Source organism: Chiloscyllium punctatum, chromosome 36 (genome assembly GCF_047496795.1).
Source record: "Chiloscyllium punctatum isolate Juve2018m chromosome 36, sChiPun1.3, whole genome shotgun sequence".
In the NCBI taxonomy this organism is placed as follows: domain Eukaryota; kingdom Metazoa; phylum Chordata; class Chondrichthyes; order Orectolobiformes; family Hemiscylliidae; genus Chiloscyllium; species Chiloscyllium punctatum.
Genome location: NC_092774.1, coordinates 29853419 through 29870474, shown reverse-complemented (window position 1 = coordinate 29870474; position 17056 = coordinate 29853419). Strand labels below are relative to the sequence as shown.

At 47.7% G+C, this 17056-nt stretch overlaps 2 non-coding genes across 2 annotated transcripts; both read left to right on the top strand.

The window, feature by feature from the left end:
* Window positions 1-4316: 4316 nt before the first annotated feature.
* trnak-cuu (transfer RNA lysine (anticodon CUU)) lies at window positions 4317-4390 on the top strand. Its single transcript has one exon. It is a non-coding gene; the product is annotated as a tRNA-Lys (tRNA).
* A 3287-nt stretch (window positions 4391-7677) lies between these two features.
* trnan-guu (transfer RNA asparagine (anticodon GUU)) lies at window positions 7678-7751 on the top strand. The gene has a single exon. It is a non-coding gene; the product is annotated as a tRNA-Asn (tRNA).
* The last annotated feature ends 9305 nt before the right edge of the window (window positions 7752-17056 follow it).

The window sequence follows — 17056 nt, the reverse complement described above, 5'->3', positions numbered from 1 at the left end:
TCGGTCCAACCCGTCCATGCCGACCAGATATCCCACCCCAATCTAATCCCAGCTGCCAGCACCCGGCCCATATACCTCCAAACCCTTCCTATTCATATATCCATCCAAACGCCTCTTAAATGTTGCAATTGTACCAATCTCCGCCACTTTCTCTGGCAGCCCATTCCATCCACCCCCTGTGTGAAAAGGTTGCCCCTTAGGTCTCTTTTATATCTTTCCCCTCTCACCCTAAACTCTAAAGCCCTCTAGTTCTTGACTCCCCGACCCCAGGGAAAAGACTTTGCCTACTTATCCTATCCATGCCCCTCATAATTTTGTAAACCTCCATAAAGTCACCCTCCAACCTCCGACGTTCCAGAGAAAACAGCCCCAGCCTGTTCAATGTCAACTGGAACTTTACTCTGAGCAAGACTCAGCTGGTTCAAGCGGTAGGGCGGGGGCAGGGACGCCGGCGCCCCGACCGTGTGGCTCGTTGGTCTCGGGGTATGACTCTCGTTTTGGGTCTTCGTCGACACAGACGTGCGAGAGGTCCCGGGTTCAAATCCCGGACGCGCCCGAGTTTCGTGAATCGCGTGAAAGTGCTTGTTTAATTTTCTCAAAAAGCACCTTCGTAAAACGGGGTTGGGCTCCCTGGAGGACCAATGGGACAGAAAGCAGCGAAGTGAAATGATTGGAGATAGCGTTGAATAAGTTGACGTGAGTGGTGCAGTGTTTGAGGGATGTCAGCGATGAGGGTCGATTGGAAATTTGGGACAGCTCTCTTCGGAGTACGGAAGTTTGAATCCTGGCCTGATTGAAACTTTTCAAGTCATGCGAAGTCTAGACAGAGAAAGTAATGTAGTCAAAATGTTCCCACGCCTGAAAGGATCGGCAACGATTCGGCAGAGTTTTAAAGGCATGAGGAAAAGAACCGAAAGTGACATTAGGAAGAATGCTTTCGTACAGGGAGTGGTTGGGGTCAGTAAATCCCTAACTGACACTGACAAAGAGGCAGATTCATTAGACGCAAACGGGAATTCGGTGATCATGTTTAAAGTAACAATGTGCAGAATTACATGGAGAAGGCAAGAGAATGATACGAATAGAGACCCACGTTTACTTACTGTGTCGACCCAGCAGAGCGAAGGTGGGCCGCATGGCGTCTATTCAGAGTGAAATCACAAGAGAATGTGGGAAGTTAGAAAAAGTTTATATTTACACAGCCTCCATACGTCTGCGCAACGCCAGAGAAGACGACAGCAGTGAGGACCTTTGACATCAGTCTCGAACGTGCATGCCACGCGCCAGACGAAAGGCTGAAGGGACCTGTGGAGCGCCACGCTGCGCGTCCGAGCCGAGTGGCGCAGCGGGAGCGTGCTGGGCCCATAACCCAGAGGCCGGTGGGTCGAAACCATCCTCTGCTATTGTTCAGTGCCTCCTTGAGCGACTTGCCTTTGCGATGGTACTCCGTTTGTTTAGCACCTTGCCTTTCAAACCGTTCAAGTAAGGTGCTTTTGGAGGTCTGAGTGGTCTTCTCCTGTTCTTCGTCGCTTTCCTATGAACTGAATCGCAAAACCTCTTCTCTGAGATGCCAATGAACTGATAACATTGAAACGCATACCTTGTGGTTTCGTGCCTTCCCTGCAGTAGTTCGCCAAGTCCGTTCCGACGTGAATGACAAGACGATCCGCATGTCAGAAACCGCATCCCGGGGACAGAATGACAAGCAGATGTTCTGGAAACTCTTTGCTGCTTGCAATTCTTGGAGCAAAGTGGAATGTATTTCACACTGAGCAAGTTTCAGCTGGCTCAGAGTCTCCAGTGTACGCTGCTCTCTTTCCCGCCAGCTCAGAGAGAGAACAATAGGAGGGACAAAGGAGTGAATAACGATCCGTGTGGGAGGGTGAATAACTGTTAATGGAGACCGTTAGTGGCTAACAATAAGTAGTGTGTCGTAGCAGACTATGTGATAACAAGGGCTCGTATGTGTGTGGTAGGGGTCAAGGACATGGGGGATTTCAGGCCCTAAAGTCATGGAACTCGATCTTGAAGACCGGAGGGCTGTAGGGTTTTGAAGTGGAATATGAGGCGGTGTTCTTCCGTCTGGAGCTGAGCTTTGCTGGAACACTGCTGCAAGCCTGAGACAGAGATGTTGGCCAGGGAACATGGTGGCGTGTTAAAGTGGCAGGAAAGCAGAAGCTCAGATCCTTTTTTTGCGGGCAGAACCGAGATGTTCTGCGAAGCAGTCATCCAGTTTGTACTTGGTGCTCCGTTGGGGAAACGACACTGTGAGCAGCGAATGCAGTAGACTAGGTTGCGGCAAATGTGCAGGTAAAGTGCTGCTTCACCTGGAAGGTATGTTCGAGCCTGGAAGGATATTTTGGAGGGAGCAGGTAAATTGTGCTTCTGAGTGAAATCACAGTTCGGAAAAACAGAATTTGGCAATTTAGACAGAGTTAATATTTGTTCGTCGGCGATATGTCTGCCGGTGCGCGATGGGAGCATAACCCAGAAGGGAAACCATCTTCCCTATTCACTCAATGTCGAGGTTAGCAGCTTTCCCGTATAACGGCGCACTGTTGTGCACCTCGCCGTATCATCTGCTTCCCAAAAATCTTCGACGTAAATATTTCACATTGATACACAGGCCCAGTATGCAGAGTTGAGATGACACACCCGTGGAGGTCTGCGGGGTCTTCTCCTGTTCTCTGTGCCCTATGTTGAGGAGGGCAATACTTGTCACTGGTCACTCCGGTGTCAGAGAAAAGTTGAGAAAGAAAACGGTTTAATTTTCTGCCAGTAGAGAGGGCCCGGTTCCTGGGGACGGGCAAACGGCAGCAGAGAGACAGAATGAGAAGCAGCTGTTCATACAGTCATAGAGATGTACAGCATGGAAACAGACCCTTCGGTCCAACCCGTCCATGCCGACCAGATATCCCACCCCAATCTAATCCCAGCTGCCAGCACCCGGCCCATATACCTCCAAACCCTTCCTATTCATATATCCATCCAAACGCCTCTTAAATGTTGCAATTGTACCAATCTCCGCCACTTTCTCTGGCAGCCCATTCCATATACGCACCACCCCCTGTGTGAAAAGGTTGCCCCTTAGGTCTCTTTTATATCTTTCCCCTCTCACCCTAAACCCTAAAGCCCTCTAGTTCTTGACTCCCCGACCCCAGGGAAAAGACTTTGCCTACTTATCCTATCCATGCCCCTCATAATTTTGTAAACCTCCATAAAGTCACCCTCCAACCTCCGACGTTCCAGAGAAAACAGCCCCAGCCTGTTCAATGTCAACTGGAACTTTACTCTGAGCAAGACTCAGCTGGTTCAAGCGGTAGGGCGGGGGCAGGGACGCCGGCGCCCCGACCGTGTGGCTCGTTGGTCTCGGGGTATGACTCTCGTTTTGGGTCTTCGTCGACACAGACGTGCGAGAGGTCCCGGGTTCAAATCCCGGACGAGCCCGAGTTTCGTGAATCGCGTGAAAGTGCTTGTTTAATTTTCTCAAAAAGCACCTTCGTAAAACTGGGTTGGGCTCCCTGGAGGACCAATGGGACAGAAAGCAGCGAAGTGAAATGATTGGAGATAGCGTTGAATAAGTTGACGTGAGTGGTGCAGTGTTTGAGGGATGTCAGCGATGAGGGTCGATTGGAAATTTGGGACAGCTCTCTTCGGAGTACGGAAGTTTGAATACTGGCCTGATTGAAACTTTTCAAGTCATGCGAAGTCTAGACAGAGAAAGTAATGTAGTCAAAATGTTCCCACGCCTGAAAGGATCGGCAACGATTCGGCAGAGTTTTAAAGGCATGAGTAAAAGAACCGAAAGTGACATTAGGAAGAATGCTTTCGTACAGGGAGTGGTTGGGGTCAGTAAATCCCTAACTGACACTGACCTTTAGAAACACTTTGGGAAGCGGATTTAGAGGAGAATGAAAGATGACCGGTCCGATTGACCAGAGACAGTCCAGACACCGTCCCCTTGTTGAAGAGGCCGGGAGGTTGACTCTGATGTTCTCGGCACATGAACTGATCTGAGACATTGAAAGATTTGTCGTTCCTGCACATCAGGAATTCAAACCCCTTCTCCCCTGCGAGCCAATGAGAGAACTCGAGAACAGGCAAAACACTGAAAGGCTGGAAGGGCGACGGCCCCGGAGTAAGAAAGCTAGTTCCTCGTGACATGGATGTGTCTGCAGACTGTCCCCGGTATCTCCACAAGAGATCTCCCAGGCTTGATTATGGAAAAGTAAAACAGATAGACGACAATTGTAATTCTAGGCGGGGAGGCTGATTTATAAAATCATTAAGCGATGGTGCAGCCCGTGGCTGTGACTGTCTCTGTGGCGCAATTCGTCAGCGCGTTCGGCCCTTATCCGAAAGGTTGGTGGTTCGAGCCCACCCAGGGGCGGTGTGTTCGCTGCCTTTCTTTGACTTCGAAGGTGTGTGCTTTTAATGGGGTCAGGAAAATGTTCCCCAAACGGAAATCTTCTCCACCAAGGGGTTTCTGAATTGAATTAATGCCTAACGGAAGGGACTGCGTCTGCCGAGAAGACCAGACCAAAAGAGAAACTCGGCAGGTTTGACAGTACCTGTCGGAGAAAACAGAATTTTGAAATGTTGCCTCTGATTCTCTTTCCACAGATGTTGCCGGACCTGCTGAGTTCCTCCTGCAATTTCTAACTGAAAGTTCATTTCATCTTTTGGGGTGAAACACCTAAATATCTGCAAACATCATGTGCAGATATTTAACCCTTTCGAATCACTGTGAAGTGATTGGATTCAAAAACTCTGCGATGATTCACACTTTCTCAGCTCCACAGGCAGAATGACCTGGGAAGTCAAGCTGTCAGTGTGGTTCTGTATTCGTGGGCCGAGTGGTTAATGCGATGGACTTGAAATCCATTGCGGTTTCCCCACGCAGGTGTGAACCCTTCCCAGTACAAAATGAGAAATGTCGTCGAAAAGAAAGGGAGCTTGCTCCCCGGCTTCTTCTTTAAGATTCAAATAAGTGGAGGGCGAAAAATATTTCACTCAAATTGGGACTGGTGGGAATCTGCAACCCACTGCCTGTTCGGGTGGAACAAGCAGATACCCGCAGAGCTTCTTTTGAGGCTATGAGCAAAGTGTTTGGAAATGAGACTAGAACAGTGAGGTGCTTGAAATCGTGATCGAAATGAAGCAGGCACCTGAGGACAAGGGTGTTTCCTTTGCCAGTGAAAGATACTGCTTCACAAAGTTGGGCCTGTGGAAGGGAATCAGTGACGGTGATTATCTTTGGTTGTTCACCTTTTGAATGAACCCATTGCTGCGCATGTCCGTGTTAACGTCAGAACTCTGCAGCATGGTGGCGTGAGATACGCACAGGACCGGGGCGCAATGGATGATGCATCTGACTCCACCTACCTGTTTGAAATGCAGCTCACAGCTTCTTCACACATCCCAATTAATCTTCTCAATGTCCTGAAGCCGGCATATGGTTTGAATTCCCGATCTGCAGGAATGAGAATCCTTTCACTGTCTCGCGTCAGTAAATGTCCCTGAAAACATCTGAGGGACAACTCACAGCGCAGTCAGATGAGGGGAAGCTGAAATAGCCCCACATTCTGCTCACGGGCACATTTTATTCTCCCCAACTCAACGCCTCAACCACTGCGGCTCCTGGGAGTGGAAAAGAAACAATCACCAAAACCAGTCTAAGCTCGGTGAATCTTCAGAAAATCAGCAAACGTTCATCCCTTCGGATTTTCTATCCTGGGCTGACAGGGATGGGTTTTGTCACTCTTTTGTAGGACATTGCAAGTGGATGTTTTGCAAAAAAAGCACCACAATGCAATCTGATTAATCAGGACCTGGATGTTTTCGGTCTTTGAATGTCAGTGTTGTGCTCCAGAACTTTGCTGTTCACAGTTTATAATACTTATCTTCCCAGTCCCCTGTATCACTTGTCGAAAATGTTTAATTTGTGTCTTGTAATCCTTTCACTGTCTGCTAATGAGGATAGCGTTTCTGTGTTTTACCTAAATTATCTTGGCCTTGCATACCTCAAGCCTCAAGCTAATTTCACGAGAAACCTTCTCCAGTTCAAAAGCCAACTGTTAATGATGGCTCTGTTCCTTGTCACGTGTCCAATTTCAGATCGATGTTGTTAATGTCCCTTATACTCCTTCAGATCCAGGTTTCGCTCACAGGGCTAGAACAGAACTGTCACCAAATACATTTACCAATCTACGTTCATCCTATCGATTGTATTAGCATCATCAACACTTCTCATCAAAATAACTCGAGAGACTTTCATCACAATTTTCTGTGAACAGTTCTACATTAGCTTTGCTGAATGAACCCCAAATTTCTTGAAGTGGCTCCTTATTTTCGGTCCTGATTATTAATCTCTCTACGCATGGGAATGGATCCTTCCCAACCGCTCTATCTCTCATCAATGTGTTTCGTTCAATTCGATCTCCCATCAGCCTCCTCTGTCCTGATCAAATCCAGGGGAACAGGAAACGTTGGGGCTCTGGCGCGGACAGGACAATCCCAATACTCACCATTCCTGTTAGAAATATTCCATGAGAAAGTTTAGACCACAACTTTGGGCGTGTAGTTGTGGCCGAACACTTAAGGTGTTGGCGTAGAGATCTTTTGGGGCTCCCCCGCCCAGGGTGGTAACCTGCTGGCTATGCTTTCTTCGCTGGCGATTTTAAATGACTTCTTGTTGGTTGCATTATCGCTCAAACTTCACAAAACCCGTCTCAATAAAGACCCGTTTTCTCATGTCTGGGAATTGATTGCCATGCAGGAAACTCGGGTTCTGAACAAACAACGTCCCAGACTCACAACGTCAGCTCTGTTTCCCTTTCCACAGATGCTGCTCGACCCGTTGGCTTTCTGCAGTATTCTCTGTGTTTATTAGGCACAAGTGCTTTTTTTCATTCAAGAACTTCAATCCCTGTCCTCTGGTAACTGACTCTGGTCAGTGGCAATTGGTTCTTCTGATCATTAAACTGCCCATTCCCACCGCTTCTTCTCCCATCATGACCAACAGCCCCAGGAAATCTCCAGTTATCCTTCTTTGCTCCAAAGCGAACATTCTCCACCATGGGAATGTCTCCCCAAAATGGAAATTCCTCATCCCTAGACATGAGGCAAGACGTACAATTGGAAGAGATTTTGGCAAAATATTGTCAGTTAGGAAATGGAAAAATGTTCAAATGTTCATGAAGCAAAACAGAAATCCCAGTCTCCAGCTTTGTGAACCTTTAGAAACACTTTGGGAAGCGGATTTAAAGGAGAATGAAAGATGACCTGTCCGATTGAGCAGAAACAGTCCAGACACCGTCCCCTTGTTGAAGAGGCCGGGAGGTTGATTCTGATGTTCTCGGCACATGAACTGATCTGAGACATTGAAAGAATTGTCGTTCCTGCACATCAGGAATTCAAACCCCTTCTCCCCTGCGAGCCAAGGAGAGAACTCGGGAACAGGCAAAACACTGAAAGGCTGGAAGGGCGCCGGCCCCGGAGTAAGAAAGCTAGTTCCTCGTGACATGGATGTGTCTGCAGACTGTCCCCAGTATCTCCACAAGAGATCTCCCAGGCTTGATTATGGAAAAGTAAAACAGATAGACGACAATTGTAATTCCTGGCGGGGAGGCTGAATTATAAAATCATTAAGCGATGGTGCAGCCCATGTCGACGACTGTCTCTGTGGCGCAATTGGTCAGCGCGTTCGGCTGTTAACCGAAAGGTTGGTGGTTCGAGCCCACCCAGGGGCGGTGTGCTTGATGCTCTTCTTTGGCTTTGAAGTAGTGCGCTTTTAATGGGGTCAGGAAAATGTTCCCCAAATGGAAATCTTCTCCACAGAGGGTTTTCGGAATTGAATTAATGTCTAACGTAAGGGACATATTTCTTGAAGTGGCTCCTTATTTTCGGCCCTGATTATTAATCTTTCTCCGCATGGGAATGGATCCTTCCCACCTGCTCTATCTCTCATCAATGTGTGTAGTTCAATTCGATCTCATCTCTCCACAATGAATGTCCCAGGCTTTATTATGGAAAAGTAAGACTTATAGACGACAAATGTAATTCTAGGCGGCGAGGCTGAATTATGAATTCACTAATAGCCTCCCCTAAGCGATGGTGCAGCCGGCGCAGTCACATTTCTCTATCGCACCGTTGGGCTGTGCGTTCAGCAGTTTACCGGGAGGTTGGTGATTCAACCCTGCACAGGGGTGGTCTATTTGCTGCTCTCCCTCCAACTGCGAAGTTGTCTGCTTTTCATGGGGTCAGGCAAACAATTTCCAGAACTGTTGCTTCTCATTCTGTTTTGCTGCTGTCGTTTGTCCCGTGTCCAGGAACCGGGCCCTCTCCAATGGCAGAAAATTTAACCTTTTTGTTTCGAAACTTTTCTCTGACACCTGAGTGACCAGTGACAAGTATTGCCCTCCTCAACATAGGGCACAGAGAACAGGAGAAGACCCCGCAGACCTCCACGAGTGTGTCATCTCAAATGTGCACATTGGGCCAGTATATCAATGTGAAATATTTATGTTGAGTGTTTTGGGAAGGAAATGAGAAGGCGAGGTGCAGAACAGTGCGCCCTTAGACGGGAAAGCTGCAAAAGATAACATTACGTGAATCGGAGAGAACAGGACATGGCGGATTTCAGGCCCTGAACCCATAGGACAGACGGACGGGAGTGGAAGACAAGAAGAAAGAGAGATACAGAGTGAGCGAGAAAAGGGTGAAGTGTCAGAAAAACAGAAGTTAAGGAAAAACATAGAGAGACTGAGGAAGGGATACAATTCCAGTGGGTCCCAGCTTTCTCTATGGTTTCATACACTCCCTCTCATCCATGAGAGACAAGCCCTGCTCCTAGAATCTACGTCAGTCTGGATGGTTCAGGGACGGTGTTTAGCACACTTGCTTTCATTTTTCACACCATTGAGTTTTGGAGTTGGGACGTCATGTTGAGTTTGTACAGGATGTTGATGAGGCCACTTTTAGTTTCTGTTCATTAATATGTAAATCCCAGAACTACTTTTAAGTCACATTCTCCAGTTAACTTCAGGTTTTATAAAAAGAGGTGACATCTCAGCTCAGTCAATGCATTAAAGGTGTGAAGTTTGAGTCTGTCTGCATCCCAATCTTGAGTTAGACTGGTTGTATTTTCAAAGTAGGGATTTATAAAATATGACATGGCTTGACTGCCTGCAGATTGCGCACTTTTTGAGGAAAACTGAATGTATCTGCAAATATAATTCTGAAAATCCTAATTCACCCCATAGACATGTGTGTGCATAAGAGAGTGTGTGTTTGTATGCTTGGTAAAGTGTCATAATTTGGAGATGCCGGTGTTGGACTGGGGTGTACAAGGTTAAAAATCACACAACACCAGGTTATAGTCCAATAGGTTTAATTGGAAGCACTAGCTTTTGGAGCTTTTGTAGACATGCGCGAAATCCCGGACAAGCCCGCGTTTTCTGACTTGTGCAAGAGTGCCCGGTTAACTTTCTCAAAAAACACCTTCTCTAAAGTCGGGGCTTTTGCCCGAAACGTCGATTTTACTACTCCTCGGAAGCTGCCTGAACTGCTGTGTTTTCCAGCACCACCAATCCAGAATCTGGTTTCCAGCATCTGCAGTCATTGATTTTACCTGCTTGGAGTACAAATTGGGCAGAAAGCAAGGAAGTGAAATGATGGAATATTGCGTTGACGTGAGTGGTGCCGTGTTGAAGAAATGTCAGCAATGATACAAGATTGGAAAATTAGGACAGCTCTCCTCGGAGAACAGAAGTTTGAAATCTGGCCTGATTGAAGTTTTCCAAGTCATGCGAACTCTAGACAGGGAAAGTAATGCCGTCAAAATGCTCCCACGCCTGAAAGGATAGGCAGACTTTTAAAGTCATGAGGAAAAGAACGAAAAGTGACATTAGGAAGAACGCTTTCGCACAGGGAGTGGTTGGGGTCAGTAAATCCCTAACTGACACTGACAAAGAGGCAGATTCAATAGACGCAAAAGGGAAATCGGTGGTCATGTTTAAAGTAACAATGTGCAGAATTACACGGAGAAGGCAAGAGACACATGTTTACTTACTGTGTCGAATCAGCAGAGCGAAGGTGGGCCGCATGGCCTCAGTCTGCGCTGTGACACATGCTGTGATTTAGAATGAAATCATAGTTCAACCAACAGAATGTGGGAGTTTAGAAAACATGTTTATATTTACACAGCCTCCATACGTCTGCGCAACACCAGATGATACGATAGCGGTGGAGATCTTCGACATCAATCTCGAAGGGACATGTGGATAGCACTCGGCGCGTGGGCTCAGAGTGGTGCAGCAGTAGTGTGCTGGGGTAGCCCAGGGCACACGGATGGGCCCAAGCTATGCCTGTCTCTTTGTTGGCTACGGAGAGCAGTTGATCTTCCGTAATTACACAGGCACCACTCCCCACCTCTTCCTCCGCTACATTGATGACTGCATTGGCACCACCTCCTGCGCCCGAGAGGAGGTTGAGCAATTCATCAACTTCACGAACACATTCCACCCTGACGTTAAATTTATCTGGACCATCTCTGACACCTCCCTCCACTTCCTGGACCTCTCCATCTCCATTAATGACGACCGACTTGACACTGCCATTTTTTACAAACCCATCATCTCCCACAGGGACCTGGATTACACCTCTTCCCACCCTACCTCTTGCAAAAATGCCATCCCGTATTTCCAATTCCTCCGCCTCCGCCGGATCTGCTCCCAGGAGGACCAGTTCCACCACAGAACACACCAGGTGGCCTCCATCTTTAGAGACAGCAATTTCCCTTCCCACGTGGTTAAAGATGCCCTCCAACGCATCTCGTGCACATCCCGCACCTCCGCCCTCAGACCCCACCCCTCCAACGGTAACAAGGACAGAACGCCCTGGTGCTCACCTTCCACCCTACCAACCTTCGCATAAACCAAATCATCCGCCGACATTTCCGCCACCTCCAAACAGAACCCACCACCAGGGATATATTTCCCTCCCCATCCCTTTCCACCTTCCGCAAAGACCATTCCCTCCGTGACTACCTGGTCAGGTCCACGTCCCCCTACAACCCACCCTCCAATCCTGGCACTTTCCCCTGCCACTGCAGGAACTGTAAAATCTGCGCCCACACCTCCTCCCTCACCTCTATCCAAGGCCCTAAAGGAGCCTTCCACATCCATCAAAGTTTTCCTGCACATCCACTAATATCATTTATTGTATCCGTTGCTCCCGATGCGCTCTCCTCTATATTGGGGAAACTGGGCGCCTCCTAGGAGAGTGTTTTAGGGAACATCTCCGGGACACCTGCACCAATCAACCACACTGCCCCGTGGCCCAACATTTCAACTCCTCCACCCACTCTGCCGAGGACATGGTGGTCCTGGGCCTCCTTCACCGCCGCTCCCTCACCACCAGACGCCTGGAGGAAGAATGCCTCATCTTCCGCCTCGGAACACTTCAACCCCAGGGCACCAATGTAGACTTCACCAGTTTCCTCATTTCCCCTTAGCCTACCTTACCCTAGTTCTGAACTTACAGCTCAGCACTGTCCCCATGACTTGTCTGGACTTGTCCGACCTGCCTATCTCCTTTTCCACCTATCCACTCCACCCTCTCCTCCCTGACCTATCACCTTCATCTCCTCCCCCACTCACTCATTGTACTCGATGTGACTTTCTCCCCACCCCCACCCTCCTCTAGCTTATCTCTCCACGCTTCAGGCTCACTGCCTTTATTCCTGATGAAGGGCTTTTGCCCGAAACGTCGATTTCGCTGCTCCTTGGATGCTGCCTGAACTGCTGTGCTCTTCCACCACCACTAATCCAGAATCCGAGGACCACTGTTATAAGACATGACTGCCCGACTTGAGTTATTTGGATATAGATTTGTCAGTTATCTTCAGTCGGGTATTTGTTGAACCAAGATGTTTAGGTTTGTCACCCTGGGCCCTGGAGGTGGTCTCCTGAGTTAATACGGCTATATATTTGGGAGTTATGAGGATGTTATTACACATACTGGAGCAGTGGGATTTGAACCTGGGCCTCAGAGGCAGGGGCACGACCACTGAACCATTAAAAAAGCCTCTCTGCTGAATGAATGGAAACACCTTCCTCCTCAACATAGGACACGACCATTGTTCCCTCCGAGCCCATTATAGTAAATTGAGCCATTGTCTTGTTGAATGAATGATTGAGAACACCTTCCTCCTGAACATGGGACGTTCATTTATTTGGGAGCATTGCGCCGAGCACAGCTGTTCTGTATTCTTGTGTTTTTTTGCTCTATTATTTATATATATATATTTATTGGTGTTGCTTTGCACAGTGTTCGGGTTTGTTTTGTATTATAGGGTAGGTTAGTAGTTAATGGACAGTAGTTGTATTGTGATTTGTGTTTTTATCTTTTTATTATACTGATATTAATAAATATATTTACAAAATAAAGGGTTACAGGCAAGGTCGCAAAGCTTCAGGGATCAGACTCCCGTGAGCGGCCTCTCTCACACACCAATACAATATCTTGTTGAATGCAGTTGGACATCTCTTACTTTTACTTTGGTTTCGACCTTTATCCCGCCCGGATCCAATACCATAACCGGCTTCTCGAACCTTCCTCCAGCTCCAGGGGGTTGTTGAGCTCCTGGGCTCCGGCCGCCGCTCTCTCTCCTCCACCGCCGACATTTTTAATTTGTTTTCTCGTTCACCCGGTAACCGTCACCTCCCCCTTCCCGGGCCCCGGAAATTATACAAAAATAAACAATAAACCCCACCGGGGACTGTCTCCTTTTCTTCACAACTTTTGCTTGAAAAGTTCCGGCTTTAATTTGAAATGTATTTTAAAGGTATTTTCTGAGGTAAACGATGCCTGTCTGCCCCCCTCCCTCCGTCAGAAACCGCCCGCTGAGTCGATGAGAAAACCGCAGCCTCGCACCGCCATCTTTGTTTTTCTTCTTCTTCCCGTCTCCTCCTTCAGTGACTCGCGTCATCCGCGCTCCCTCCAATCAGAGCGCACGTTATTCCACCTGACCAATGGCGGCCGGGTATGCGGACAATATTGGAATGTCGCTCTCCGATTCGTCCGCACGGACCTCAGGCTTGGGGATTGGTGGAGAGGTTCGCAGGCCCTTCACTGTCCCCGCCCCTTTACTACAAAGGGATCGAAGAGCACAGAAGTAACGTCCCATGTTCAGGAGGAAGGTGTTCTCAATCATTCATTCAACAAGACAATGGCTCAATTTACTATAATGGGCTCGGAGGGAACAATGGTCGTGTCCTATGTTGAGGAGGAAGGTGTTTCCATTCATTCAGCAGAGAGGCTTTTTTAATGGTTCAGTGGTCGTGCCCCTGCCTCTGAGGCCCAGGTTCAAATCCCACTGCTCCAGTATGTGTAATAACATCCTCAATCAAATTTTTTTTTGTCATAAGTCACACAACGCCAAATTATAGTTCAACAGGTTTATTTTAAATTCACAAGCTCTTGGAGCGTAGACCATTCATCAAATGAAGTCGTGGGAAAGTATGGCGAGAGAATTCAGCCATGGTTGGTGAAGAAAGACAGAGTATCTCAACAGTCAACTGCCTCCTCCCATTCCTACTTCTGATCTTAATACATGCAAGTTGTGTGTTTTCCAATCATTAATTTTATGTCCATTGTTTAAAAACAAATATTTAAGGATGGTCAGTTCTTTCTCACTTGGGCACATTGTGACCCAGAACAATTGATATGGCACTGTTAATATCATAAACCCTCTCATCAGATATCACAGGAGCAATTCATAAAAAAAAGTCACTGAATCACTCAAGTAGAGAAAAAACCCTGCAGATATTGGGAATCTAAACGTTATCGATGTGAAATGTTAACAAAAGTAGGGGAACACCCCAATAAGGGAACTCAGCTGACTGACATAATTACAATCACGACAATACCCAGTACTACTCTTCAACACGTGGCGTAACATCAAACAATTCTCCCGCCGCCTTCACCTCCGCGCCTTCTTCTTCAACCAGGATTCCCGCCCACCCTCTGACGACCCTTTCTCCCGCCTCCAACGCCTCCAACGCACCCCATCCACCTGGACACCCCGTGCTGGCCTCTTACCTGCCCTCGAACACTTCATAGCCAACTGCTGCCGCGACATTAACCGCCTAAAACTCTCCACCCCCCTCACCCACTCCAACCTCTCAATCTCGGAACGTGCAGCCCTCCACCCCGACCTCAAAATCACCTGGACCGTCTCAGACTCCTCCCTTCCCTTCCTCGACCTTTCCATTTCTATCCACCGAACCTGTACATCTTTGGACTGTTGGAGGAAACACATGCAGACAGGGAGAACATGCAAACTTCACACAGACCTCTGGTTGGAATTGAACCTAGGTCCCTCATGCAGTGAGGTAGCAATGCCAAGCACTGTGCCACCCCAATATGATATTAAATTTGAACAAATGCTCTAAGCTGCAAATTTGTCCATGTGAAGAACTTCCTGCAAATGATTCGAAGCAAGATCTATATGAATTGTGTTTTGGGAGAGATCCAGAACTTATTTCGTTAATGATTGAAAATCTTCGACCTTTGGAATGGTCTGCAAGAGAGAGTGTTGCAGTCAGATTCAATTATGGCATTCAAAAGAGAGTTGGATAATGAAACTGAAATGGAAAGTAATCAGTGTTCGGTGATGAGTATCGGGCGACCGAATCAACACGGACATTTACTATAAACTGACCAACTCCCACAGCTACCTAGATTACACCTCCTCCCACCCTGCCCCCGTAAAAACGCCATCCCATATTCCCAATTCCAAAACAGGAGGACCAGTTCCAATACCGTACAACCCAGATGTCCTCCTTCCTCAAAGAACGCAATATCCCCCCAGACGTGATCGACGATGCCCTCCACCGCATCTCCTCCACTTCCCGCTCCTCTGCCCTTGAGCCCCGCCCCTCAAACCGCCACCAGGCCAGAACACTACTGGTCCTCATCTACCACCCCACCAACCACCATATACAGCGTATCATCTGCCGTCTTTTCCGCCACCTCCAAACGGACCCCACCACCAGGGATATATTTCACTCCCCTCCCCTATCAGCATTCCGAAAAGACCACTCCCTTCGTGACTCCCTCGTCAGATCCACACCTCCCACCAACCCAACCTCCACTCCCGGCATCTTCCCCTGCAACCGCAAGAAATGCAAAACTTGTGCCAACACCTCCTCCCTTACTTCCCTCCAAGGTCCCAAGGGATCCTTCCATATCCGCCACAAATTCACCTGCACCTCCACACACATCATTTATTGCATCCGCTGCACCCGATGTGGCCTCCTCTATATTGGAGAGACAGGCCGCCTACTTGCGGAACGTTTCAGAGAAAACCTCTGGGATACCCGGACCAATCAACCCAACGACCCAGTGGCTCAACACTTCAACTCCCCCTCCCACTCTACCAAGGATATGCAGATTCTTGGACTCCTCCATCGCCAGACCATAGCAAAACGACGGTTGGAGGAAGGACGCCTCACCTTCCGCCGAGGAACCCTCCAACCACAAGGGATGAACTCAGATTTCTCCAGTTTCCTCATTTCCCCTCCCCCCACGTTGTCTCAGTCAAATCCCTTGAACTCAGAACGGCCTTCCTAACCTGCAATCTTCTTCCTGAATTCTCCGCTTCCACCCCCACTCTGGTCTATCACGCTCACCTTGACCTACTTGCAGCTATCGCATTTCCAACGCCCCTCCCCCAAGTCTCTCCTGCCTACCTTTTATCTTAGCCTGCTGGACAAAATTTCCTCATTACTGAAGAAGGGCATATGCCCGAAACGTCGATTTTCCTGCTCCTGGGATGCTGCCTGACCTACTGCGCTTTTCCAGCAACACATATTCCAGCTGAGAAACTTATCAGTCTTGATTAAATTGTATGAGCAGACCAATGGGCTGAATGGCCTGATTTCTACTTCTATCTCTTATGGTGTCTTGCTGTCCTGGACACAATGTGAGAGAATTGGGTGTAGGAATAGGCTATTCGGTCTTTCGAGCCTGCACCAACATTGAACAGATCATAACTGGATATGAATATATCTACATCTAGATGGATAGACTGAAATCTTTGTCACCGGAGCATAGGAGGTTGAGAGGTGACCTGAAATTGAAAAAATCATGGGGGCTACAGATGAAGTGAATGACGGGTGTCCTTTCCTTAGAGCGGGGTTTTCAAGATTAGGAAGCAAACTTTGAAGGTGAATGGAGAAAGATTTTAAAAAGTCATGAGGCACACGATTTTTTTTTCTCCACAAATAGTGGTTTGTGTGTGGAATGAATATCCAGAGGAAGCATGGGATGCTGGCACAGTAACAATGTTTAAATTTGGATAAGGACATGAATGGGAAAGATTCTGAGGTGTTATGGCCTAGGCTAGACCACTCAAAACATTCTTAAGCAGGTAGCCCAGACCGTAAGTTTGCTATTTGTTTCGGTACGTTCACAGTGAAAATTACCCAGAGTAAGTTAGGTAGTTGACTGCCAGGTTTTAAAACAGAAATGTATTCACAAGATTGTGGAAGGAAACACAAAGAACAGAATAGAGAATACCCACAGAACTCAGTCTATCGAAACTAGACTTAAATATGCTGTCCCAAATGTACACAACAGTCCCAATAAACAAACCTCTTAAACAGAGAGTAAAACTGAAACAGAAGCTTACAGGTCAGAGTTAGGAAGATGGAAGGAAAGAGGGTTTAACAGCTTTTCTCCACACAGTCCACTGCTGAACTCACTCAAACAAGATTTCAGCTCTCACAACTGACCCCTCCCCTTTTATTATGCACGTCAATTCAAAAACATAAAAGCTTTGATATTAAGTCTTATCTGTTTACATAAAAACAAAAAGGCCTCCCGATAAACTTTTAATCTCTGTACTAAACCAGTCATTTTGGAGCCCGGGACTGTTTTACAACCCCTCCAAATGAAGCCAAGGACATAGTATCCTTGCGAAGAAGGTCCAGCTTTTAGTAAAACGGACCAGCTTTGTGACAGAGGGATATGAGCCAAACACTGGCAAGTG